The 27390-nt window shown below is 43.7% G+C and overlaps 1 protein-coding gene across 1 annotated transcript in view; it reads right to left on the bottom strand.

Moving 5' to 3' along the window:
* The window catches only part of SPTB (spectrin beta, erythrocytic), a 152936-nt gene extending 131030 nt beyond the window's left edge, over positions 1-21906 (bottom strand). Inside the window, exon 1 of the mRNA XM_073554165.1 lies at positions 21769-21906. The gene's annotated coding sequence lies outside the window, so the exon portion shown is untranslated. The remainder of the gene's footprint in view (positions 1-21768) is intronic.
* Positions 21907-27390: the final 5484 nt, after the last annotated feature.

Genomic DNA, 27390 nt, shown 5'->3' with positions numbered 1-27390 from the left:
GCAGTTTATCTCCAAGAGACAATAAGATCTGCAGTCCAAAGTCAGGCATACTTGAACGATATCTCCCCCGACAATAAATGTCCTGTGCTTCCGTACACATTAGAGTGTCTGCATAACACGGCTGACATTAGTCTGATGCTTATGGGCTAATTTACACATGACCATCAACCAAAGCATTGAAAATTCAAATTAGCGTTAATCTGAAGTGATAAACTGGGTGTCACTCCCACTAGAAGGCCACATGTCATTTTCTTCACTTATGGGAAATTAATCAAGTTACATGCAACAAATAACAGTTTTTTTTATGATATGAAATTATTAGGTGTTTGAGCCAATAATGCTTAGAGATGATGTGAATCGATTAGCAGGATCGGTCCCTCGGCCACTTCAGTAATCTGGGGTCAATGGAAAAAAGTCCTGAGAACCACCTCTTTTGTTATGATTCGGTCACCGAGGAGGATTACCGGGGAGTCAGCTAAGCAACGAGGAAACCAGAAAGGTTGGCAACTTAGCGGATTGCAGACCCCTAAACCTAACAACACAACTAGCATTAGCCGTGGGATGTGCCTACAATGCCCTAGACACCTCGGCACAGCCAAAGAGTTAACTAAGCCTAAAGCAATAAAGAGGAAAGCTAATCTGCTCCAGAGTAGAACCCCAAAGGAATAGATAGCCCCAAAACATATATTGTCGGTGAGAAAAGATGAGGCACAAACGCAGGCAGAAAATAGAGTGAGCAAATGATGGGGTCCAAACTGTCTAGATAGGACAGGACAGAAAAGATACTGTCTGCAATCACGCAAAAACCCTAAAAAATCCAACACGTCTGGCAAACAAAAACACTGAGGCCACACGACCTCTCCCCCCCCACTAGATCAGCATTCTGGTGTGAACTGGAAGCAAAGCAAAATATACTAATATAACAGGGAATTAGCAATACTGAACAGAATGACATAAGCTGTGACATATGAGCGGGGTCCAGCACAAATCCCAGCAGGGAATAATGTTGAACCCACACAGCAAAGCAGAAAGCAGAGAAAGGCAAAAACTATATCAAATGCAAAAGATTCCAGCAAACAAATAACTTACCTGAATGATGCAAGACCAAGGAGGGGAAAAAGCAGACTTCCCAATGCACAGGAAGAGTAACCAAATCACCAGCATCAACTGAAGGAAGCTTGCTCACTTAAACCCTCCCAGTCTGTAACCCCTGACTTCCAATCCTCGTCTTCGGGTGATAGACTTCTGTCAACACGACTAGCTCCACTACCCGCATCAACCACCAGAGGGAGCCCCGACTCAGTGGTCAGATCAAGAGAGTTCACAACAGTACCCCCACTTGAGGAGGGATCACCGAACCCTCATCTACGCCACCAGGCCGATCAGGATGGGCCCGGTGAAAACCAATCTCTCGGCATGAATGTCAAAAGCAGAGACCCAAGAATTATCCTCCTGGCCATAACCTTTCCATTTGACCAAGTACTGGAGTCTTTGTCTAGCCATACGAGAATCCAATATCTTCTCTACCTCATACTCCAGATTACCCTTAACCAATACAGCATCAGGGGGCGCAGCCATGGGAACCACTGGCTTCACAAACCTTTTCAACAAAGATTTATGAAAAACATTGTAAATCTTAAACATTCCTGGAAGAGCCAAACGGTAAGAAATGGGATTAAGGACTTCCAAAATCTTCTAAGGTCCAATGAACCTTGGCTTGAATTTTGGAGACACAACTTTCATAGGAATATTTTTTGAGGACAACCAAACCATGTCACCCACTTTAAACCGGGAACCAGTGGTCCTATGCCAGTTGGCAAACCGTTGGGCCTTCTCCTGAGAATGAGACAACTTATCCACTACTTGATCCCAAATCTGCTGCATTCTCTCTACCACAAAATCCACACCTGGGCAGGCCGAAGCCTCCAACTGCCCTGAAGAAAAACGAGGATGAAACCCAAAGTTGCAGAAAAAAGGAGACATCAAAGTGGCAGAACTAGCCCTATTATTTAGAGCAAATTCGGCCAAGGGCAAAAATGAGACCCAGTCATCTTGATCAGCAGATATAAAACATCTCAAATAGGTTTCCAAAGTCTGGTTTGCTCTCTCAAATTGCCCATTGGTCTGAGGATGAAATGCAGAGGAGAAAGACAACTGAATTTCCAGTTTAGAACAAAAAGCTCTCCAAAATCTGGAAACAAACTGAACTCCTCTGTCAGACACAATGTTCTCTGGAATACCGTGAAATCGAACCACCTGTTGAAAAAACAAGGGCACCAACTCAGAAGAAGATGGCAACTTTGGGAGTGGTACGAGATGGACCATCTTAGAAAATCTATCACAGATCACACAGATAACTGTCACTCTCTGAGAAACAGGGAGATCAGAAATAAAATCCATTGAAATATGGGTCCATGGCCCTCTGGGCACAGGGGACGGGCATTAACAAACCACAAGAACGAGAACAGGGTTTGGACCGAGAACAAGTCCCACAGGACTGCACAAAATTCCTGACATCACGAGATAAAGCAGGCAACCAAAAAGACCGACTCACCAAGTCTCTGGTACCAAAAATACCTGGATGATCAGCTAACGCAGAGCAGTGAATTTCCGACATTACTCTTCTCCTCCACTGGTCAGGGACATACAATTTCCCCATAGGGCATCGCTCAGGTTTGTCCTCCTGAAATTCCTCCAGGGCAAGTCTCAAATCGGGTGAAATGGCGGAAAGAACCACGCCCTCATTTAGAATGGTAGTAGGTTCGGTCACATCAAGAGAATCAGCAAAGAAACTCCTAGAGAGGGCGTCCGCCTTAACATTCTTAGTGCCCAGAAGAAAGGAGACCACAAAATTAAAACGCGTGAAAAACAAGGCCCACCTAGCCTGTCTAGGGTTCAATCGCTTGGCTGATTCGAGATAGATCAGGTTCTTGTGGTCGGTAAGGAGCACAACTTGATGTTTGGCTCCCTTCAACCAATGTCTCCTCTGTTATGAATGGGTCACCGTGGAGAAAAAAGCAAACAAGCCAAGTCACAGAAAACAGAGTGGTTGGTAAGTATGCAGATTGCAGATCCCTGATCTTACCACACAACTAGCAGTAGCCGTGGAGCGTGCCTACGATGAACCTAGATGCCTCGTCACGGCCGGAGGACTACATAAGCCTAAAGCAAGAAAAGGGAAAACTAACTGCCCCAGAGCAGACCCCAAAGGAATAGATAGCCCCCACACATGTATTGACGGTGAAACAAGATGAAGGCACAAACACAGGCAGGAAAATAGGCTGAGCAAATGATGGGGCCCAAACTAACTAGACAGGAAAGGGAAGACACTATCTGCAACCTGCAAAAAACCATACAAAATAATGTCCAACACTTCTGATAGCAAAATTAACCCTGAAGTCACTAGACTTCTCCCACTATATCAGCACTCTGAAATATTCTGAGACAGAGCAAAAAGAGACCGAACTAGTAAGGGACAAAAAGCCAATTGGCAAAATACTGATAAATAAGAGTGGAAATTTAGCTCAGCCCCCAGCCGAGGCTGGCAGACCACACAAAAAACTGAATAGACCAACAAAATCAAGTGTGAACATTAGCAGAAAAACTTAGCTTTTGATGACTGGAACAGAGCTGAAAACCAAGAGCTGACAAGCCAGAAGGAATCACCAGCAACTGAATAGGGCGTCGGCTGTCTTAAATCCAATCCGAGAATCCTGAGATCCAATCGTCATCCTCATTCTCAGGTGGCAGATCTCCACCGATCAAACCAGTCGCATCACCTCCTGTCACCACCAGAGGGAGTCCAGAAGGGGAACTCACAACTGGTGAGAATGAACTCACAACACTCCTCCCTTCAAAAGCCCACTGTGAGGCTGTGAAGACTCCAAAGGTGAACCCACAGGACCGCGACGACGAACCTGCCCCCGGGCGAGCATGCCAGGTGTACCACCCCCTATACAGGGAGTGTTAGGGGCAGGCCCGGAGGAGACTATCGCCGCGGAAGCTGATACTTGGGGACAACAGGAGGAGTAGAGAGGCAGACACCGGGTTGGAAGGCAGGCTGGCGAACACAAGGAGGGACGGCTGCAGGACTGAACGGAGAGCAGGTAGGAGGAACCGGAGTAGGCAGGAAAGGATCAGGAAGGCACACACGGGTGACGACAGGAACGGACAGGAATGGCGGACTCTGGAAGGAAATACAAAGACGGAGAGAGGTTAACTGAATAGACAAGGCAGGATACAGGCACAGGGCTGGATACTAGCGGGTGAAACGCAGGAGACGGTAGACCCGAGAATCTGTCGTGGGACACAATAGATAATCAGGCATGGGTCTGAAGGGGCAGCTCCCTTTTATAGGAGCAGGACTTCCAGGTCAGGCCTTCAGGGTCACGGGGGTGGAGAGATGGGCTGAGCCAGTCTGTGCTGAGGTCTGGGGTGAGAGGAGCGCATGCGCCCCGGGCAGATCACAGAGGCTGACCGCGGGGCAGGACGCAGGAGAGCCGGCGGGCGCGCGCCTGGTGCAGGAGCGCGCGGGGAGCGGCGGTTGCGTCCGCAGAGCGTGGACAGCGCGGGCCCAGGAATGGAAGCAGCTGCAGGAGCCGTGGGCGTGAAGGAGGCGGCGGGCGCGGGACCAGCGGTAAGCATGACACCCACTTTATGGCCAACAATTCCCGATTCCCCACATCATAGTTACGTTCAGATGGGGAAAATTTTCGAGAAAAGAAGGCACAAGGATTCATTTTAGAGGTTACTGGATCTGTTTGAGACAAAATGGCTCCTGCACCAATCTCAGAAGCATCTATCTCCACCTGAATTGGGAGTGAAACATCAGGTTGCCGTCAGACCGGAGCAGCAGTGAATCTCCGCTTAAGCTCCTGGAATGCCGAGACTGCCTCTGGAGACCAATTCACCACATCAGCGTCCTTTTTTGTCAAATTCGTAAGTGGTTTTACAATACCAGAAAAATTACTTATGAATTTATGGTAGAAATTAGCAAAACCCAAAAACTTCTGTAGGGCCTTCAAGGAAGTGGGCTGAACCCAATCATAAATGGCCTGGACCTTGGCCGGGTCCATTTCAATTGCAGACGGGGACAAAATGAATCCCAAAAATGAAATCTTTTGTACTCCAAAGAGACATTTCGATCCCTTAACATACAGAGCGTTTTCTCTCAAAATCCGGAACACAGTCCGTACATGTTCCACATGAGAATCCCACTCACTGGAAAAAATCAAAATATCGTCCAAATAAATTATCAAAAACTTATCCACAAAGTCCCGGAAAATATCGTTCATTAAAGATTGGAAGACGGAAGGGGCATTAGTGAGCCCAAAAGGCATCACTAGGTACTCAAAATGTCCCTCAGGAGTATTAAACGCTGTCTTCCATTCATCACCGTGCTTGATGCGAATAAGATTATACGCCCCCCCTAAGGTCAAGCTTGGTAAACCAACTAGCACCTTTAACTCTGGAAAATAAATCAGAAATCAGGGGTAACGGATACTGATATTTAGCAGTGATTTTATTAAGAGAACGATAATCAATACATGGCCTTAATGAACCATCTTTCTTGGCGACAAAAAAACACCAGCACCTAAAGGTGAAGAGGATAGTCTGATATGACCCTTCTCCAATGACTCCTTGATATAAAATCGCATAGCATCATGTTCAGGTACAGATAAGTTGAAAAGCCGACCGTTGGGAAATTTACAACCAGGCACTAACTCGATCGTGCAATCATAACTCCTATGAGGAGACAAAGACGCGGACTTACTCTCACTAAATACATCAGAAAAATCAGCCAAATAATCAGGAACATCATGAGACTGGGGAGAGGTGGAGAAAACAGGAGTGTCACTAAGAACACATTGACAACCCCAACTCACCACAGACACAGATTTCCAATCCAAAACAGGATTATGGGTCTGCAACCAAGGAAAACCCAGTACAATAATGTCATGTAAGTTATGCAACACCAAAAATTTACAATTCTCTTGGTGGTCCGGGGCGACCCGCATTATCACCTGGGTCCAAAACTGGGGTTTATTCTCCGCCAAGGGGGTAGCAACAATACCCCTCAAAGGAAACCGCCAAAAGGAATTTAGGCTGTACACTGCCCATAGCAAATGAGTGGGCAAAACATTTTTCCCGCTTAGGGCAAACAGAAATAGCATGAGAGGCGTCCACACAAAAGAAGCATAACTTATTACACCTTCTAAACTCTTGACGTTGTGCCGTAGACAAAACCCTATCACATTGCATGGGCTCAGAAGTTTGTTCAAAAGGCAGCACCGCCTCTCGCATAGTTTTATGTTCACATAAACGTCGATCAATTTGAATGGCTAATGACATAGAGTCATTAAGACCAGAGGGGACCGGAAATCCCACCATAACATCTTTTATGGTTTCTGCCAAACCTTTCCGAAAGAGGGCTGCTAGGGCGTCATCATTCCATTTAGTAAGGACAGCCCACTTTCGGAATTTTTGACAATATATTGTAACTCTGCCGCATCCTGACCTTGGTTCAATGCCAATAAGGTTTTCTCAGCTTGATCAATAACATTTAGGTTCATCATACAACAACCCCAAAGCTTGGAAAAACGCATCCACATTAGCCAGAATAGGATCCCCAGGAGTCAGAGAAAAAGCCCAGTCCTGGGGATCGCCACGCAACAGGGAGATGACAATTTTAACCTGGTGCACCGAGTTCCCCGATGAGTTAGGTTTCAAGGCAAAAAACAGTTTACAATTATTCGTAAAGTTCAAAAATTTAGATCGATCCCCAGAAAATACTTCAGGAATAGGAATTTTTGGTTCTACAGCAGACGATTGCGCGAGATAGGCAGAAATTCCCCGAACTTCAGCAGCGAGCTGCTCAACACATCGGACAATTGGTTAGTCTCCATTAAAGAAAAAATCCTCCTACGGTCCCCAGAGAAAAAGAGGAAAAAATATATAAAAAATTCTGACACTGTTTTTGTTGGTAACAATTTTTTCCTTCTTTAGAGTACCGTAGAGTCTACAGTTTTGGCTGGTGATTCTGTTATGATTCGGTCACCAAGGAGGATTACTGGGGAGTCAGCTAAGCAACCAGAAAACCAGAAAGGATGGCAACTTAGCGGATTGCAGTCCCCTAAACCTAACAACACAACTAGCATTAGCTGTGGGATATGCCTATGATGCCCTAGACGCCTCGGCACAGCCAAAGAGTTAACTAATCCTAATGCAAGAAAGGGGAAAGCTAAACTGCCCCGCAGTAGAACCCCAAAGGAATAGATAGCCCCCAAACATATATTGTCGGTGAGACAAGATGAGGCACAAACGCAGGCAGAAAATAGAATGAGCAAATGATGGGGCTCAAACCGTCTAGATAGGACAGGACAGAAAAGATACTGTCTGCAATCACGCAAAAACCCTAAAAAATCCAACACATCTGATATACAAAAACACTGAGGCCACACGACCTCTCCCCCACTAGATCAGTATTCTGGTGTGAACTGGAAGCAAAGCAAAAGATACTAATATAGCAGTGTGAACTGGAAGCAAAGCAAAAGATACTAATATAGCAGGGAATTAGCAATACTGAACAGAATGACATAAGCTGTGAGATATGAGCGGGGTCCAGCACAAGTCCCAGCAGGGAATAATGCTGACCCCACAAAGCAAAGCAGAAAGCAGAGAAAGGCAAAAACTATATCAAATGCAAAAGATTCCAGCAAACAAATAACTTATGTGAATGATGCAAGACCAAGGAGGGGAAAGAGCAGACTTCACAATTAACAGGAAGAGAAACCAAATCACCAGCAGCAACTGAAGGAAGCTTGCTCACTTAAATCCTCCCAGTCGGTAACCCCTGACTTCCAATCATCGTCTTCAGGTGATAGACTTCGGTCAACATGACCAGATCCACTACCTGCATCAACCACCAGAGGGAGCCCCGACTCAGAAGTCAGATCAAGAGAGTTCAAAACAGTCTTCACTGACTACATCCATGACACTTTTGATTAGCTGGACTGGCACAATGTCACAGGTATGTCACCCTGCAATGATGACATCATGCAAGGCCGCTAATAAAATAGCTGTGAATGTCAAGGGGTAGTTCTCAGGGCTTCTATTCGATGGCCTCAAACTGCTACAGTAGCCGATGCGTGCAGATTTGAGCCAACTCTACTTCTGTCTGGTTTGTCAAGAGGGGCTATACCGTCTCTAAAAAAAAATGATTTGGCATAGTGGAAAGGGAAGGGGCCTAATATGTGATACCATAAGCCAGAAAATGAGCCAAAATGGTGGCACAAACAACTGGAAAGTATTGATAAATCTGACAATCAAGCTTTATAGGTATACAACTCGTAGATGCGGAAAAAAGTTTGCTTGATAGGTGTTCAGCTGGGACCAACAGGCAAGGCTTGCTATATAGATGCACAACTAGGACAGGTGGACAAAGCTTGGTTTATAGCTGCATAGCAGGTTGACAAAGCTTGCTTTATAGGTGTACAACTGGGACAGGTGGGCAAAGCTTGCTATATAGGTGTACAACTGGGGAAGGCGGACAAAGCTTGCTTTATAGGTGTACAACTGATGAAGGCGGACAAAGCTTGCTTTATAGGTGTACAACTGTGGAAGGCGGACAAAGCTTGCTTTATAGATGTACAAATGGGGAATGCGGAGAAAGCTTGCTTTATAGGTGTATAACTGGGGAAGGTGGACAAAGCTTGCTTTATAGGTGTACAACTGGGGAAAGTGGACAAAGCTTGCTTTATAGGTGTGCACCTGGGATAGGCGGACAAAGCTTGCTTTATAGGTGTACACATGGGACAGGCAGACAAAGCTTGTACACCGTGTACAACTGGGACAGGCGAACAAAGCTTTCTTTATAGGTGTACACCTGGGACAGGCGGCCAAAGCTTGCTTTATAGATGTACAACTGGGATATGTGGACAAAGCCTACTTTATAGGTGTACAGCTGGGATAGGTGGACAAAGCTTGCTTTATAGGTGTACAACTGGGACAGGAGGACAAAGCTTGCTTTAGAGGTGTACACCTGGGATATGCAGACAAAGCTTGCTTTATAGGTGTACAACTGGGACAGGCGGACAAAGCTTGCTTTATAGGTGTACAACTGGGATAGGCAGACAAAGATTGGTTTATAGGTGTACACCTGGGATAGGCGGACAAAGCTTACTTTATAGGTGTACGACTGGAACAGGCGAACAAAGCTTGCTTTATAGGTGTACAACTGGGATAGGCAGACAAAGCTTGGTTTATAGGTGTACACCTGGGATAGGCGGACAAAGCTTGCTTTATAGGTGTACAACTGGGACAGGTGAACAAAGCTTGCTTTATAGGTGTACACCTGGGATAAGTGGACAAAGCTTGTTTTATAGGTGTACACCTGGGATAAGCGGACAAAGCTTGCTTTATAGGTGTACAACTGGGATAGGCAGACAAAGCTTGCTTTATAGGTGTACACCTGGGATAGGCGGACAAAGCATGCTTTATAGGTGTACAGCTGGGACAGGCGAACAAAGCTTGCTTTATAGGTGTACACCTGGGATAAGCAGACAAAGCTTGTTTTATAGGTGTACACCTGGGATAAGCGGACAAAGCTTGCTTTATAGGTGTACCACTGCGACAGGCGGACAAATTTTGCTTTATTTTAGGTGTACACCTGGGATAGGCAGACAAAGCTTACTTTATAGGTATACATCTGGCACAGGCGGACAAAGCTTGATTTATAGGTGTACACCTGGGATAGGCGGACAAAGCTTGCTTTACAGGTGTACAACTGGGACAGGCGGACAAAGCTTGCTTTATAGTTGTACAACTGAGACAAGCGGACAAAGCTTGCTTTATAGGTGTACAACTGGGACAGGTGGACAAAGCTTGCTTTATAGTTGTGCAACTGGGACAGGCGATCTTAGCTATGGAGTAGTGGTTAAGCAGGGAGGAGCACCCCAGTTTAGCGACGAGGCACCACGCTCAGTTGGACACACAGACTTTTTAATATTAATAAATAATAGCTGACACTTCCTTAAACATATTTTATTGTGTTGTTTCTGGTTGGTCCTGAGGACGCGTGTATTTTCTCTGGCCGATGCACCAAATACTAAAACTATAACAAAAAAAAGCAAGATGTTCATCTCTCAAATTCAAAGAGTTGCTTTAAATAGCCCTGCTAAAATGATCTAAGCAACAGCTGCCAAATTCCTTGACTACCAGAAAGTGTTAGTGAAGGACAGTTTAATCCAAAATAGTTGCCTACTCCGGACAATGGGAAAGTGTTACTATAGTCGTAAAATCCAGAAACCTTTAAACGTTTTTACACACAGTGTCCCAGTCTGTACTGTATCAGCAAAACAAGCTCTGCAGATAACGGAGCAGTAAAATAATAAGTATGTACACAATCAAGTGAAAGTTATCCCAGTAATGTGAGGATGAAAGACAAAAGCCTAGATAAAAGATCATTAGTGATGAGTGAACGTGCTTGAATGCTAACAGAGTGTGTTCAGCGTGCTCGAAAAATCTACTTGAGTCCCCACGGCTGCCTGTTTGTTCCAATCTCTGCATGCGTTGCAGCTGTCTAACAGCCTCGAGACATGCAGCAGCGGGGACTCTAACTTATTTATCAAACATGACGAAGACACTGTTAGTACCGGAGAGATAATACCTTATCCCAGCAAGTTCACTCATCACTAAAGATTATAAGTACATATTATAAAGATGAACCACACAGGGGGATAGGACCCAGTTTTGCTTGGTTGCACCGCTGTGGCTAGTGAGTGCTGATTCCACACTCCCCTCTTATTGCACGGTTAGTAAACAGGGGCAAATTGGCCCTTAGAAAAGACAGAGAGGAAAAAACAAACACTAGGTCATTCTGTTCTCAGTGGTTAACCTGGCACATTAAATCTTTGCTGTGCTCCCAACACTGTTGTGAATTCTCTTGATCTGACTTCTCAGTCGGGACTCCCTCTGGTGGTTACTGCGGGTAGTGGAGCTGGCCGGGTTGAACCTGACGACGGTGATTGGAAATCAGGGGTTACTGACTGGGAGGATATAAGTGAGCAGGCTTCCCTCAGTTGCTGCTGGTGATTGTTTCTTCCTGTGCATTTTGAGGTCTGATGTCTCCTGCCTGATCCTGCATTTTTCAGTTAGGTGGTTCATTTGCTAATCCTTTGCATCTGATCTGGTTTTGCCTCTTTCTGCTTTGCTGTGAGGGTTCAGCGTGCTCCCTGCTGGAGCTGTGCTGGACCCCGCTCCATATGTTACAGCTTGTGTCAGTTTGTTCAATCCCCTGTTATATTAGTCTATTTTGCTTTGCTGCCAGTTCACACCAGAATGCTGATATAGTGGGGGAGAGGTCGTGAGACCTCAGTGTTTTTTGTACATCAGACATGTTGGATTTTTTAGGGTTTTTGCGCGATTGCAGACAGTGTCTTTCCTTTACTATCCTATCTAGACAGTTTGGGCCCCATCATTGGCTCAGTCTATTTTCTGCCTGTGTTTGTGCCTCATCTTGTCTCACCAACAATATATGTTTGGGGGCTATCTATTTCTTTGCGGTTCTACTCCGGGGCAGTTTAGATTTCACCTTTCTTGCTTTAAGCTTAGTTAGTTCTCCGGCTGTGCCGAGGCATCTAGGGCATTGTAGGTACATCCCACAGCTACTGCTAGTAGTGTTGTTAGGATTAGGGGTCTGCAATCCGCTGAATTACCAACCTTTCTGGTTTCCTGGTGGCCTAGCCTATTCCTGCTATCCTCCTCGGTGACCTATTCATAACACAACACCTTTTCTATTCAGGCCAATGAATGCCACTGTCACGATCCATTTTTGGATCTGTGTCAGTTTGGGCTTCTCAGATATAATCTTTTTTCCTTTCAGGCCATCCGGGGTTAATGTCAGTTTTTCCCCCCGTTGGCCGCTTGTGTTACTACATGTTTAGTTAGTCTGCTGGTGGTGACCACTCCCACCTTCCTATATAAGGTCACCTGGTGCATGAGCTGACTGTTGGTTATGACAGGTCCTTTATGGATACCAACTGTGGTGAAGACTGGAGTTACCTGGTGCAGTGGTGGTTCAGCTTATTGGGAGTAGTGGTGGTTCTGCTGAAGCGAGAAGCTTTCTGGAGCAGTGGTGATACTGCTGAAAGCTGAGTTCAGGAGCCTTACTCTGCTGCTCGGAGTATTGGCAGCAGAGAAAGCTAAGTGTTGTTTTGTTTAACCCTGTCTGTTGTATCTCCCCTTGGTGTTTTATTAGTGCAGCGGTGGGACCAGTGTCCGCACTTTCCAATTCCCTACTAAGGGATAGGTGCAGGGCAAGTGAGGGCTAAGGTATCCTGCTCGGTGACAGGTTGAAAGAACCCTTTTCACTGCACAATCAGTAATCATCCTGAAAAGAAGGAAGAATTGGAAGCATTTAATGAGATCGGGATGGATGAACACAGAACTTAAACCTCTTGTTAAAAATGTATATTAAATGGAAAGAGAGGGGCATATCTAAAGAAAAATATAATGCTGTATGTAGGAAATGCAGGGCAAGAGTTAAAAGAGCTGAAGCCAGTAATGAAGCGGGGCTTGCAAGGGAGACCAAAAGCAGCTAAAAGGATTTTGGGAATATGTCAAAAGCAAAAGAAAAGTCAAAGATGCTATAGGATTTTTACAGTTCTAGGATGTATTCAGAGAAGCATAGAGTCTATATCACGTGAAGTAATTATTCCTCCTTTGTCAGGCCTCATCTGGAACACTGTGAACTGTTCTAGGCACCACATTTTTAAAAAAAAAAGACATTGAAAAACAGGAGCGAGTTCAGAGAAGAGCTACCAGATAAAGGTTCTGAGAATGTCTGCAAGGAGTTTGTACGTTCTCCCCGTGTTTGTGTGGGTTTCCTCCGGGTACTCCGGTTTCTTCCCACACTCCAAAGACATACTGATAGGGAATTTAGATTGTGAGCCTCAAAGGGGACAGTGCCAATAATGTCTGTAAAGCACTGTGGAATTAATGGCTCTATAGAAATGAGTAAAATAAATAAATGTTTAGCTTTCAAAAAAAGAAGGCTAAGAGGAGACTTCATAGCGGTCTACAAAAATCTGAAGGGATGTCACAGTGTAGAGAGGGATCATCATTCTCATTTGCACATGGAAACACGAGAAGCAATGGGATGAAACTGAAAAGGAGAAGATACAGATTAGATATTATAAAAAACTTTTTGACAGTGAGGGTGATCAATGAGTGGAACAGACTGCCACAAGAGGTGGTAAGTTCTCCTTCAATAGAAGTCTTCAAACAGAGGCTGGACAGACATCTGTCTGGGATGGTTTAGTGAATCCTCCATTGAGCAGGGGGGTTGGACAAGATGACCCTGGAGGTCCCTTCCAACTCTAACATTTTATGATGTTCCGTGCTGGGGTAGTGGGGTAGTGGCAAATCAGCCAGGGATAGGAATAGGCTGGACAAACTGATTAGAAGGGCCAGCTCTGTCCTGGGATGCCCCCTTGATCCAGTTCAGGAAGTAGGCGACAGGAGGATACTGGCCAAGGTGAGCTACATGGTGCATCCCATGCATGAGACCGTGACAAAGATGTGCAGTACTGTCAGTGACCGGCTACTTCATCCTAAATGTGAGAGGGAGCGCTATCGAAAGTCCTTCCTTCCTTCTGCAGTTAGGCTGTATAACCAGCACTGTCCAAAACGGAGAACGACCCAAACAGTGAACTGATAGATCCAAAGTTGTGACAGTCCGGTTCCTTTTTTTTTTTTCCCCGTATATGTACCTACCTACTGTCAATGTAATGCCTTTATGCATCTGTATCTGTACTTGTTCCTGCCTTGCTACTGTAATGCTCTGAATTTCCCCATGGTGGGACGATTAAAGGATTATCTTATCTTATTTCTTCACCTGTACTATGATTCTCTCATCTGAGAGGAATGGATCACACTCTACTGACACTGATCAAACTCGGACTCACTAAGCATCTCTCATTTTACCAGAGCTGGTTAAAAGTAGCTGAGCTGTGGTTGGTTGCTATGACTAACAGTTTTCCCACTTGACAACACCACAGCAGACACTGACATGGTGGGAGAAATATAGCATCCCTGGGAACATAAACTCCCAGCCGTTGTCTGCCCCCTGAAAAGAGCAGAGAGCACATGACAGAAATGAATCCCCTCCTCCCATGCCCATATACCCATCACTCATCCTCCATCCCGTAAGGCACATCTTCTCTCTTAAAGGGATCATTGGTATGGAAGTCAGAGCAAATTCATCCAGCGCTTTGGTTTTGACCCCAGGCCTCTCTTAAAGGGATCCCCGGTATGGAAGTTAGGACAGTTTCACTCAGCTCTGTGGTTCTGACCCCAGGGTCTCTTAAAGGGATCATTGGTATGGAATTTAGGGAAAATCCACTCTGCGCTTTGGTACTGACCCCAGGCCCTTCTTAAAGGGATCTCTGTTATGGAAGTCAGGGCAAATCCATCCAGCGCTTTAATTCTGACCCCAGGCCTCTCTTAAAGGGATCCCCGGTATGGAAGTCAGGGCAATTGCCTTCAAATGTTCTGGTACTGACCCCAGGCTCTTTTAAAGGGATCTCCTGTATGGAAGTTAGGGCAAATCCCTCGTCGCTCTGATTCTGACCCCAGGGTTCAATTAAAGGGATCATTGGTATGCAAGTCAGGGCAAATCCACTCAGCGCTCTGGTTCTGACCCAAGTCCCCTCTTAAATGGATCTTCGGTACGGAAGTGAGGGAAAATCCACTCTGCGCTTTGGTACTGACCCCAGGCCTCTCTTTAAGGGATCTCCGTTATGGAATTTAGGGTAAATCCCTCAGCGCTCTGATTCTCACCCCAGGCTTCTATTAAAGGGATCATTGGTATGGAAGTCAGGGCATATCCACTCAGCGCTCTGGTTCTGATGCCAGGCCTCTCTTAAAGGGCTCCCCAGTATGGAAGTTAGGACCGTTCCACTCAGCGCTCTGGTTCTGACTCCAGGCTAATGGGATGATGTGGGATATTAGGGGTAGTAGTCCAGTGGCTCTGGCTGACGGGATGATGTGGGATATTAGGAGTAGTAGTCCGGTGGCTCTGGCTGACGGGATGATGTGGGATATTAGGGGTAGTAGTCCGGTGGCTCTGGCTGACGGGATGATGTGGGATATTAGGGGTAGTAGTCCAGTGGCTCTGGCTGACGGGATGATGTGGGATATTAGGGGTAGTAGTCCGGTGGCTCTGGCTGACGGGATGATGTGGGATATTAGGGGTAGTAGTCCAGTGGCTCTGGCTGACGGGATGATGTGGAATATTATGGGTAGTAGTCCGGTAGCTCTGGCTGACGGGATGATGTGGGATATTATAGTGAATGTGGCTATGCGGAGTGGGCGGGGCTATATGCTCAGCTTTATATATATACACAGTAGATATAATCATTATAATTTGTTATAACTAACGGTAGTTAGTTACTATGCCCGGGCAGCGCCGGCCTGGGGCCTGTTGGGTTTTCAGCCAACAAAGGAAGAACCCAGTATTATAAAGGGTGCATGGTAGGTTGGGTGCACATTATAGATTTTACATTGAGGTCCATATCTCGGATTATGCCGTTTTTACACCAAGCATCCTAATTTTTCTCATACACAGCTTCATAATCCCTTGCATGCACCTAATTCCTGGGCACAGAAGAAATGTCTGCCGAACTGTGGTAGATTGGATGAATATTTCCATATTTTAGCAAAGTTGTAGCATTTTCCGTGGTCTAAGGAAATGCAGTAGTTACCGTACATGTAAAATGTACCACTCTCTGACTTATGACGCAGTTCGCTTTTTTTTTTTTACGGTATTATCAGTCCTAAGGCCATACACCCAGGCAGGGCTTCCCCCGCCCTTGTGATGCTGTGTCATGCTTTCTGGAGAACATGTGCATGCACCAACGTAAGAACCGTGTCACAGTTTCCTACAAATCATCTACATTTGGGGAATGCCTTTGACATCAGCATTGGGACTTTTTTTTGCATTATATGACCCTCATCATATAAGATAGCAGCCCAGTTGGCCTATGTAACATATTGTTGGCTAGTGTTTTTTTTGTGTTGATGGTCTAAATTAAAAAATGAAGCACAATTATGATTGAAATACAAAACAAAGTGCCAGTTTTCCCCTGGAAACCAAGTAAATGGTTTTTTATTTGGTCATCTGCCTTGAAAATATAAAGCTTCCCCCAATATATATTAGATAAAAATTGGCCAAACCAACCGATTTTGTCGGGGCTGATCACCTAATGGGTATTGGAGACTTCTGACTCTTACCCGACAGATGATTAAAGTATACAAGAAAAAAAAAAGAGTAAAGATGGCAGTATAAGTTAGTGGCTGTTGGTCAAAAGACAGTTTGGCTGAAAGCCATCTCAGACGCCCCTCTCACATACACTGGAGCGCTCCTGCGTTCTCTATGGGAAAGCCACAGCCTGATATTATCTCAGGGAGGACAATGCGGTTCGAAATTGGTTTGACTGGTGCCCCCATATACATTACACCATATACAATACACCAAACCAGTCGATATTGGAGGGTTTGGCTTACATAAGTACAATATGTATGGCCAATTTTACCATACTTACTGGCATCTTGAATGCAACTTACAATTAGTTATATACATACATGGAAGTGTAAAGGACCAAAAGCCCAGTAAGCTAAAGTTTATAAAAAACATCCATATCGGTGAGGTTGGTCTTTAGTCTGTTCTGGATAATTACCCTGTAAGCACCACCCCCTTGACTACAGACCATGAACATTTGCAGGAAATATAAAGGCACGTACCTCTGAAACCAGAAGGCGGTTTTGAAATATTATTTGATCATGACTGTACCTCTTTAAAAGGAATCTGTCAGTGGGATCAACCCTTTGTCTATGTGGGCATGCAGGTCATAGGAAGATGAATAAAATGATCCCTTGATATCTGCAATCCGATGTCTTATTACAGACAAATCCACGCTAGTTCTGATCTCAGTGCAAAGCTGTATGTGATTATTAGAGCAGACTGTCAGTCATAACATGTCTCACATTGGTAATGCCTCCTTTCATTTATAATCAGTCCTTCAGGCAGATTCTCGAGGAGATCTATGTCCGAACCATAGATCATAACAGCTCATTTACATATAAGAAAGTTGAGGATTTCTCTGGACTAAAAGCCCCGTCTCACATAACAAGATCGTTAGCGAGATCGCTGGAAAGTCACGGATTTTGTGACGCAACAGCGATCTCGCCAGCGATCTCGCTACGTGTGACACATAGCGGCGACCGGCCCCCCCGCTGGAAATCGCTGATCGTGCTAGAATGTCCCAGGCCATTTTTTGATCGCTGGCGTCCCGCTGACCAGCATGCATCGCTGTCTTTGATGCCAACGAGCGACCTCGTTGGTGACGCAGAACTCAGGGACACAGGCTGGAATTGTCTGAAAAGCTGCTGTGTGACAAGGTCCCAACGACCGCCGAGGTCGTTACACAGATCGCCGCATCGTTGCGTGTAACGGTACCCTTAGACATTAGATTTCAGATATCAAGGGATCATTTTATTCTGCTTCCTATAACCTTCATGCCCCTAGAGACGGCTTAGGATGGTTGATTCTACTGACACATTCCTTTAAGACTGGGTTTACACAGCACAATCAGCCTTTTACTGACGCAGCTCAACTACATGCAACCAAGTCGTTTAAAGGCCGATTACAATTCTATATGCTCAGAACAATATTTAATATGATTTTTCTCAGTGCACAGAATATCCTTGTTCTCAGCAGCACATCTCCTGTTTACACTTGACTGCATGCTAAGTATATCGATAATTTTTAAGCAAGCTTAAAAATTATCACACCCAACGAACGAGCATTTTCCACACTCGTTTGGCGTTTGACTGCCTGATGATGAGGCACAAACATTCCACTTATTAGTCAGATCAGTAATGATCAAAAATATTAGAGAAAAAAAAAGTCACACTAAAATACATACTAAACTTATGTCTTCAAACTGCTTCCTCTGTATCTTGAACCTTTTTCTCTGATCCTACACACAGTGTTATCACCATATAACAGTTCCTGCAGCTCAGTCTTATCTTCTAGCCACTAGTTGTAGCCCTCACGCCCTTCAGGACCCTACTTTATCAAAAGAAAAAAAGGCGCGTGGTGAATTTGGCAGTTGTGCTAATCTCTCCTCTAGGCCACAAAAAAGTTTCTCCCCTAAAGAACTGAACAAAGTTCCAGTTCATCTTTCAGTCATAAGGAAATCAGAATATTACAGGATAAGTGTGGACAACTTCTTAACCAAAGTTGAGCCTGATAGAGGGAAAAAAAACTGTAAAAATTGAAAAATCTGGTCTTACAATACAAAGAAGTTCAGCACAATTGAAGTGGTGCTGGGCAAATCTTGGGAACAGATGATTCATAATGTGTGCAAACTGTAAAACGCTGCGGAATATGTTAGCGCTATATAAAAATAAAGATTATTATTATTATTTATGCTCCTAGCATTACAATTATAAATAACTCAAATGGGTACGCTCACACGCAGCATTTTTTATGCATGAAAACTATAGCGGAAATTCCTTGCGCTTGCGCTTTTAATACTTAACCATGCATCTAAGTGGACAAAACCGCAGTAAACACACTGGAAAAATTAGTGTATGTTCACATGTCGCGTTTTTGCACCATTTTTTTTTGTGCAAAAAAAATGCTGATCTTTACAATGGCAACAAAAATCTCATTCACGCGCACAGGTTTTTTTCCGAGCATCTGTCACGATCAAGTCATTTCAACTGCAAAAAACCATACAAAACACATTAATTCTGTACAGCATTTTTCCTGCCAACCGTCTGGTTTTTGGTGCTGAAAAACCTGCAACGTGTGAACATACTTTTACTGCAAAGGTGAATGAGATTTTACAAATCTCATTCATTTAGCTGTTAAGGCCGGAGTCACACTAGCGATTAAATCGGACGAATGCAATGCAATAAAAAATCGCATTGCATTCGTCCCAATGTTACTCTATGGGGCAGCTCCCATCACCCGATTTTTTTTCTGAACGTTTCCTCGGACCGAGACAATCGCAGCATGCTGCGATTGTCACCGATTTTCGGATCGGACTCGCCAATGCAAGTCTATGGATGCGATTAAAAATTGGATTACAAACGGACCAGATATGTGAGTAGCGATAAAATCGCACCCGGTGTCCTTTACAAAAAGCCGGCAAATCATTTAGCAATACAGTAAAATCACACTGACAGGTTAAATAAAGAAACGAAAGAATAGATATTGACACATAGAATACATATACATATATATATATATATATATATATATATATAATTCATGCAGTTCTTCATAACAGAATAGCCACTGTAACATTTGCCGGCTTCTGTAAATCCATTCCCCTACCCGACATGAAATCACACATGGCTTACATACAGTTAACCATTTCATTTCATGTTTTTTTTTATGTCTATCACTAGTAATTAGATGAGGGTTTTTGTGTAAAATTTTGGAGTTGTAGGTGTTAATTTAAGGAGTTAATTCGTTGTAAAAAATTGCGGGGAATTCCGCTGACGTCACTGAGGCTGCAGGGAGTACCCGAAATTTTTTACAACGAATTAACCCCTTAAATTAACACCTACAACTCCAAAATTTTACACAAAAACCCTCATCTAATTACTAGTGATAGACATAAAAAAAACAAACCATGAAATGAAATGGTTAACTGTATGTAAACCATGTGTCATTTCATGTCGGGTAGGGGAATGAATTTACAGAAGCCGGCAAATGTTACAGTGGCTATTCTGCTATGAAGAACTGCATGAATTATATATATATATATATATATATATGTGTCTATATCTATTCTTTCCTTTGTGTTTGAAAACCTGTCATAGGGCTCCATTATATGTCCGTTTTGCAAGCCTGCGAGAAAATCTCGCCAGATGGATGTCAAACGGATGCTTACATGCGAATAAAATCGGTTCTACGCTGGAAAATCAGATCACAGACGGAGCCATGGTGAAGAAACCTTTGTGCGATTTCGGACCATTAAAATCGGACCGATTTTTTTAATTGTTGTGTGTGACTCCAGCCTTACTATAAAATACGGCGATGTGTCAAAATCCGTGGAGGAAAATGTCGCAGCTGAGGCTTTGTTACAGTTGCATCCAGTCTACATCTGTGGATTATACAGCATGTGCTGCAGAGAGATACATTTTACCCACACTGAAACAAGATAGCAAAATATCTGGACACTTTTAAGATGGACAAGTGGATAAAAAACTTGCATAAATTAAAAATTATAAAGCTTTCAATAAATTTTATATATAAAAAAAAAATTAAAGGGGGTTTTCTTTTCTGAGGCATCTACAAAATCGGCAGCATACTTTTTATTTATAATGGGAGCCTTTTAGCAAAGCATTTTTATACGGTGGGATAAATTGGAGCCTTATATCAGAGAGAGACCCTCCTGTCGTCTGCTTCCATTATACAGAGTTTATCTTGATTGCTCTCCCGGATTCTGTACATAAATCCTTACTAAATTAACAGCCTCCGATGGAAAAGATTTTCTGCTATTACTATGGCAGAAATCCAGGTGTCATCTCTGCAGCAGATTCCATATTGGATTTTCCTACGGCAAATTCTGATTAATCCTATGCTTTTAGTTCAGTTTGATGAACATTATTGTCGTAAAGCGCTCCTTTAATAAACAGAAAACCATACAATGAAACAAAATCAAGACAAATTCATAGTTTATATGGATGTATACATCCTGAATATTACAAGATTTCAGACCTACGGTATCTTTTCCAACCTTAGGCTGTCAGGATTCTCCAATGTCAAGAGTGGCGCCCCCGTGAACGCAAGTACGTGATTTGTATACATGCGGTCACATGCAGACTAGACTTGCTCAATGAAAGTGAAATGAGTGAGGTCGGACACGTCTAATAGGAATTTGGTAGGAAGTATCCAATAATTACAGTCACATGACTATCCGCTCCCAGCACTGGAGAATCCTGACAGTGTGCACTGTCCACACTGTGGGGATTCACTAGTCTGTAGTCACAGTCACTGCAGAATTGAACCCCAAGCCTAGGCAACCCCTTTAAATGCAGAACAGATCATGTAAAATGTAATAAACAGTATAGGGTTCATAAGATATTGCAGAAATAAGCAGAATAAAAAAGTAAAAACTATCTGTAAATGTAATTAATTTTGCTAATCTTACAGACAATAAGAAGCACATAGGGCCCGATTCATCATTTGTAGGATTTTTTTTTTGTCTTGTGATTTTTGTTTTTGCATGCCAAATTCCCTAAAACGGCACACGCAGGTAATGAATTTTGTGTAAAACTATAAATACTCTAGTTTTTTTTTTGTTGATAAAAGTCACATTTTTTCCTAGCATGTCATAAAATAAAAATACTCTGAGGTGGAGGGGGAGGACTGGATTACATTTGTGTAAAGCTGTTGCAACAATGAATCAGCTGAAAACATCTGGTCACCCCATACTCCGATAAAAATGGCGAACGTAAAAAGGCAAAAACATAAAATATATACGGTATATAAAAAACAAAAGTCACCAAAAACACTGCACAAATGCAATTAGAATAACGTCCCTTTATGGGTTGAGATATTGCAGGAAGTAAAAATACTGATTTCCAGCCACCAACCCAAACTATTTTACCCGTTACATTTAAATAATTACGTAAAGCAGAGCAACAACGTAGAAAAAAAAGATCACAAGGAATAGAAATGGAGTTTACCTTGTTCCCTGCAGGTCAACCCTCACCTTGGATCCAATGTCACCACCACAATGGAAAAGATCAAGTCAAACTTAGGGACAAAGGAGAAAGGACAGCTGAAGAAAAGGTCACTAATACACAACGCTGTACACTTTGCAGCCACAAGACACGCCCCATGTTCCAAAATAAGATTATCAGTAAGTGAGCAGGGACATTCCTTTGCCGAGATACTCGCTCTATAAGGGAAGCGCGTACAGTCAGCTGTGGAATGCCATGGTCACACTGTCAGTCACTCTGCTGGCAGGACACATCTCTGCCGGATCACTCACCGGGTGGGGGGGCCAAAACGGAAGGCTGTCGTATGTTTATTGGGCAATGTGAAAGAACACCCTAAATGATCACCTACCTACCTGTACACAAGGCTCTTCTGCTCTTCCTTCTGTGCCAATAATATGATTGAATGGTACAAATTATTGGTGCAAAGTATGCAGCCGAACAGGGGCGCCCAAGAGGTAAGGGGGCCACATCCACCTCCAAATAGTAATGCAATGCAACGAGAAAGAGGGATGTATTATCGCATAATGGGCATGTAATATTATAGAACGCTTTATAGGCTCACCGCCCACTTCCTTCACTATACCAAGCTGGGAAGGCGCCATACGCACAGGTAAGGAGAAATCAAAAATCCAAGATCCAAAATATGCAACAGTGTGGAAGGCAGGAATAAAGGTCGGCAAGAATCTAATCTTGAATTGAGCCAAACGCCATTAATGGTTTCAGCATCTCGCCACCCACAAATAATGTATAGGATGGAGGGCATCCAGTCACCGCCAAAGGGGTTTCCTTACTGTGTTACAATCATCCTTTGTTGACATGCTCTAAAAATTATAGAAAAGAATAAAACAAACACTGGCCTACGCATTTCGAGCATTAAAAGCTCTTAGTAATAGTGTAGGGAATGGAAAATGTTATTGCTCTTTTATCTCTCTCTCGTATTTTACTGGTACTGCTACAGGTTCATGTGTATTACCATTAGGCCTCTTTCACACTTCAGTTTTTTTGCATCAGTTATAATCCGCCAAAAAGGCGGACAAGCGGATCCGTTCTCAACTGATGTGAACGGATGGCACAGGATCCGTTTTCAGACGGATCCTGAAAATGAAGAAATTTAAAGGAATCGCTGGCCGGAGAGAGAGAGAGAGAGAGAGAGAGAGAGAGAGAGAGAGAGAGAGATTTTTTTTTTTTGTCCGGCACCCAGAAAGAAATTCGGGTTAAATCAGTGTTTGCAGGATCCGCCAGAGAAAAAAACGTTACAAGCTCCGTTTTGAAATTTTTGAGGATGGTGACGGACAGCAACTTTTGGCGGATCCTCACAAAAAACGGATGCAACGGACAGCAATCCGTCACAATCCGCCATTAATGCAAGTCAATGGGAAAAAAACGGATCCTCAAAAAAAATTTGAGGATCCGTTTTTTTTCAAAACCTGGCGGATTGTGACTGATTGTAAAAAACGGAAGTGTGAAAGAGGCCTTATGTGTATGTCACATAGGTACTGCTACACTATTCTGTGTATTACCTTAAGGGATAAAAGTGTAATGTATATTTATGTTAATGCTATGTATAACTACTGTTATAGTTGTAGGGAAAGCGTTGTACCCCAGTTAGGCCACTAGATGGGGGTGGAGCGCATACTCAGCCTGTAAATAGTTAAAGTAGGAGGAGCTAACAGCCGTTAAGCTGGGGAACAGCTGAGATTTGAATCAGTTGGGCGGTAGCAACCTGACAGGGCAGTCAGCTCTGTAACGTTAAGACACGGGCCCAGCCGTCCAGGGCCTGAGGGCCACAGATGACAACACTGCAGAACACAGCAGCGCAGATCACAGCTGCACAGTTCACAGCAGCGTGGAACATAGCAGTGCAGATGATTACACTACAGATGGTATTGAGACAGTTGGCAGAGGTACGGCAGCACAGATCGCTCATTATGAGGCAGCTTGCTACGTGGGCAGACGCTTTTTTGTCTGGGGCGAAACAGACAGGGGAACTCCCAAAAATGGTGAAGCTGGACAGAGAGGGTGCTGTGATGCTGAACGGGATGGGACGTCCTGGAGATATTCTGAAGGAAGACAGTGAGAGCATAGGGAAAGTGACAGAATTGTGGAATCTGAGGTAACCAATGTAAAGAAAATGGATGTGCGGTGTACAAAAATGAGTAAAGCTGTTATTGTTAAAGTTGAACACACATCGTCTGAGGAGAATGTGCAGCGCATTGCAGAAAACCCTGAGAAAAATGGAGCTACAGGTATGCTGACAGGAAGCTGTCATGTCTATGTGAGAGGAGGCCAGGACACCGTTGCTCCGGAGTCCTCGGCCATGATTACGGTCCTGGCCGACCCTTACAATAGCATGGAGGGTGAGCTGATATGAATTTCCTTGTCTTATTATAGGGGCATGTCCTGAATGCCAACAACCAAATAAGGTGCCACATCCCAAGGATTTCTGGAATTAGGGGACCAATTTAATAATCAAGACATGATATGTTGGAATATTGTTAAAGTCGCAAACAATTTTTATCTTTCCTCCAAGTGGGGTTATGATGATGAATTTGGTGTATCTTGCAAAAAGATGCTTTTTACGTATTAGGAATCTGTCTGCTGGTTCTTGATATGTAATCTGAGAACAGCATGATGTAGGGGCAGACCCTGATTCCAGCGATATGTCACTCACTGAGCTGCTTGGTGCAATTTTGCTAGAATCCCTTTTTTCTCTGCTGTAGATATAGCTGAACTGTGTATAACCCCGCCCACGCCACTGATTGGCTGCTTCCTATGTACAATGCCAGCAAGCTGCCAGAGGTGTGGGCGGAGATACACAGATTAGCTGGACTGTCTGGCATGCAACTCCTAGTCCTGCAGTGATAATACCCTGCTGATAAAACACTCATTGTATTGAAATTACAGCAAGCTGCCGAGCAAGTGACATCCCTAAAATCAGGCTCTATGCCCCAACATTATGCTGCTCTCAGATAGCAAAAACCTGTTCTCAGAAAAGGACTTCAACTACCAGTGCTTTCTATGATCCAGTCTTCCTTGCACTGAAGAGATCATTTATCTGTAAAGTTACACGTGCCCTCTGAAAAATAAAATTTTAGCAATTTTCATTTATTTAACGCCTTTAGTTCAACAGACTCTTCACACTTTTTCTTTTTTTTTAAGAAGTGTAAAGTTCGGAGGGTAGTAGTAGTGCCCTCTAGGGGATGTTTTCTAGCTGTGCACTTTTGTTGTGAATTTTGGGAGTACTTTTCCCCAGGGCCCTAAGACAGGACCGTAATCAGGAAGCTTGTTGCACGGATACACAATGTGTCAACACTAAATAGATGAAAACATTGTGATTTTTTCCACGATAGCATCAATACATAGTGTTTGTAGAGCGCAGTCCAGTATTTCCCACCCATCACTTCACTGCTGGAAAAACAAAAAATATGTTAAACAGCGAGTTGCTTGGAATGGATCAGCTCCAAATTGTGCAGATAAAAAAAAGCTTCAAAAACGTTTGGAAAGATCATATGGAGGTTTTTTTTTTAATAATTATTTGGGGGGAGGGCATGTCACTTCTCTGAAGCAGACCCTAATCGAATGGTTTCGATTGTCAAATCAGGCTCCAAAAAAAAGAAAAAAAATCTTCCCAAAGGATGAACACACCCATATATCCTATGATGTATGCAGACAAGCTCGAAAACTTAGGCTACTTTCACATTTCAGTTTTTTGCTATCAGGCACGATGCGGCGAAATATGTAAAAGCCGGATCCGCCGCCTGTTACGACCGGATCCGGCTTTTTGTCCGTACACTTTCATTGTCGCCGCATTGCGCCGGATGGCAATGCGGCGCGTCCAGCTTTTGCTGGATACGGCAAGAATTGCCGGTCCGGCGTCTGGGAAAAAAATGTTGCATGCAACGTTTTTTCCAAATGCTGGACCGGTTTTTCACACTGCGCATGCCCGGAAGACCTTCTCTGCCAGGAATATATCCGGCAGAAAGAAGGATCCGGTGTCAGCGTCTGCGGCCGGATCCGGTATTTCACCGCATCCTGCCGGATAAAGAAAACTGATGTCTGAAAGTAGCCTTAGCCAACTCCATACAGGGCAGGTGCCAGGTGTGTAATACAGCTCCTGCCTCTAACAGCAGTGATCGGGGCAAACTCTGATCTCTTATCTGCCAATTATATGGAAACGTCTTTTTCAGGTGGCCAAAAATGTCTGTATTTCAAGAGGAAGTTGCTTCAGGAAATTCTGCTTCTTTCTAGCGGTTTGTAAACCTAACTAGCCTTTCCCTGGTTGTTTCCAGAGCCCTTATTTGACATTTCTGGCCGCAGATGTCTCTTTTCATAATTTTCCCAGCGTTTTTTTATACTGGCTTTTTTTTTTCTTTAACTGTTCAACAATGAAAAACACTAGTGTTTTATTAAGCAAAAATACTGACAAAGAGCTCATACAGATGCCCGGGCATGTTTTGAGCCTTCCCATTGAGTGAAGCACCGTCTAAGCAGAAGACGTCAGAAGAATGGTCCTTTTCGGGCTACTTTCACACTTGCGTTGCACTTGCGGTCTGTGCACGGCCGCCGCTAATCTCCGCCCCTGCCGTGCCTCCTCCTGTTATCTCCGCCTATGGGCGCATGACGCTGCATGCGACCTGCGCACCCTATGCTAAAGATAGGGTATGCAGGTCGCATGCAACGCAAGTGTGAAAGTAGCCTAACTGCTTTCCAAATGCATTGAAATTGTAAAAAAGAAATAGTTTTTTTTTATTCTGGAGAATAAATAACCTGGCAACACGATTCTGTAGGTCAGTACAGTTAGGAAGATAAGATAAAATAATAAATTGAACAAGTTTGTTAACAGTGAAAAGACATTCCGAAATAGTAACAAAAAAATTTTTGCTTGTCTTTATTTTCTGAAGCCCGTAAATTTATTTTTTCATCCATGCTAACGTTGATTTTTTTTTTTTTGGTGGAAGGCGAATGAAAAACGGCAATTCTGGGTTTTTTTTTCCTTTTGCAGCTTTAAGTATGATGGTTTCTTTAATAATTGTTTTTCAATAGATTAGACTTTTTGGAACTTGACAACAAATATGTTTGTTTTTTAATTTCTTTATTTTTAGTGGAGGAAAAAGGGTATGAATTGAAATTGATTTTTTTTTTTTTAAAGCTTTTTTATTTTGACATTTAGTCCCCTTTGAAGGTTTTGAACCAGTGATTGTTTGATCTTATTTACTGGAATAACAGTATTGGGATTGTATAGGGGAAGTGTGTTCCTACTGTGAAGCTTAGTCTTGGGAAGACCAATATGCCACGATAGCCACAATAGTCCATTGCTACCCCATATTCACGTTGTGGGGAGCCAATGGAAGCCAATGCAAACACTGGCAGTGGTTTTATTTAAATGCCACTGCGAGATATTATTTATCAGCGGCATTAATGTGAATAAACTGCAGTGATCGGCACAAGCTCAGGCCATTTCAGTTACAGGTAAGTGCCACCTATGTAACACAGCTACCACCTGCCTGGTAGGACGCAGATTCAGCTCCTGAGCTGGCTTCATACCTTCCTTATAGACCTATGATGGAAATTGTTATCTCATCATGT

The sequence above is a fragment of the Dendrobates tinctorius genome, unplaced genomic scaffold (assembly GCF_039654945.1).
Source record: "Dendrobates tinctorius isolate UK_male_01 unplaced genomic scaffold, ASM3965494v1 ptg000208l, whole genome shotgun sequence".
NCBI lineage: Eukaryota > Metazoa > Chordata > Amphibia > Anura > Dendrobatidae > Dendrobates > Dendrobates tinctorius.
This window is presented reverse-complemented; position numbering and strand designations above follow the sequence as displayed.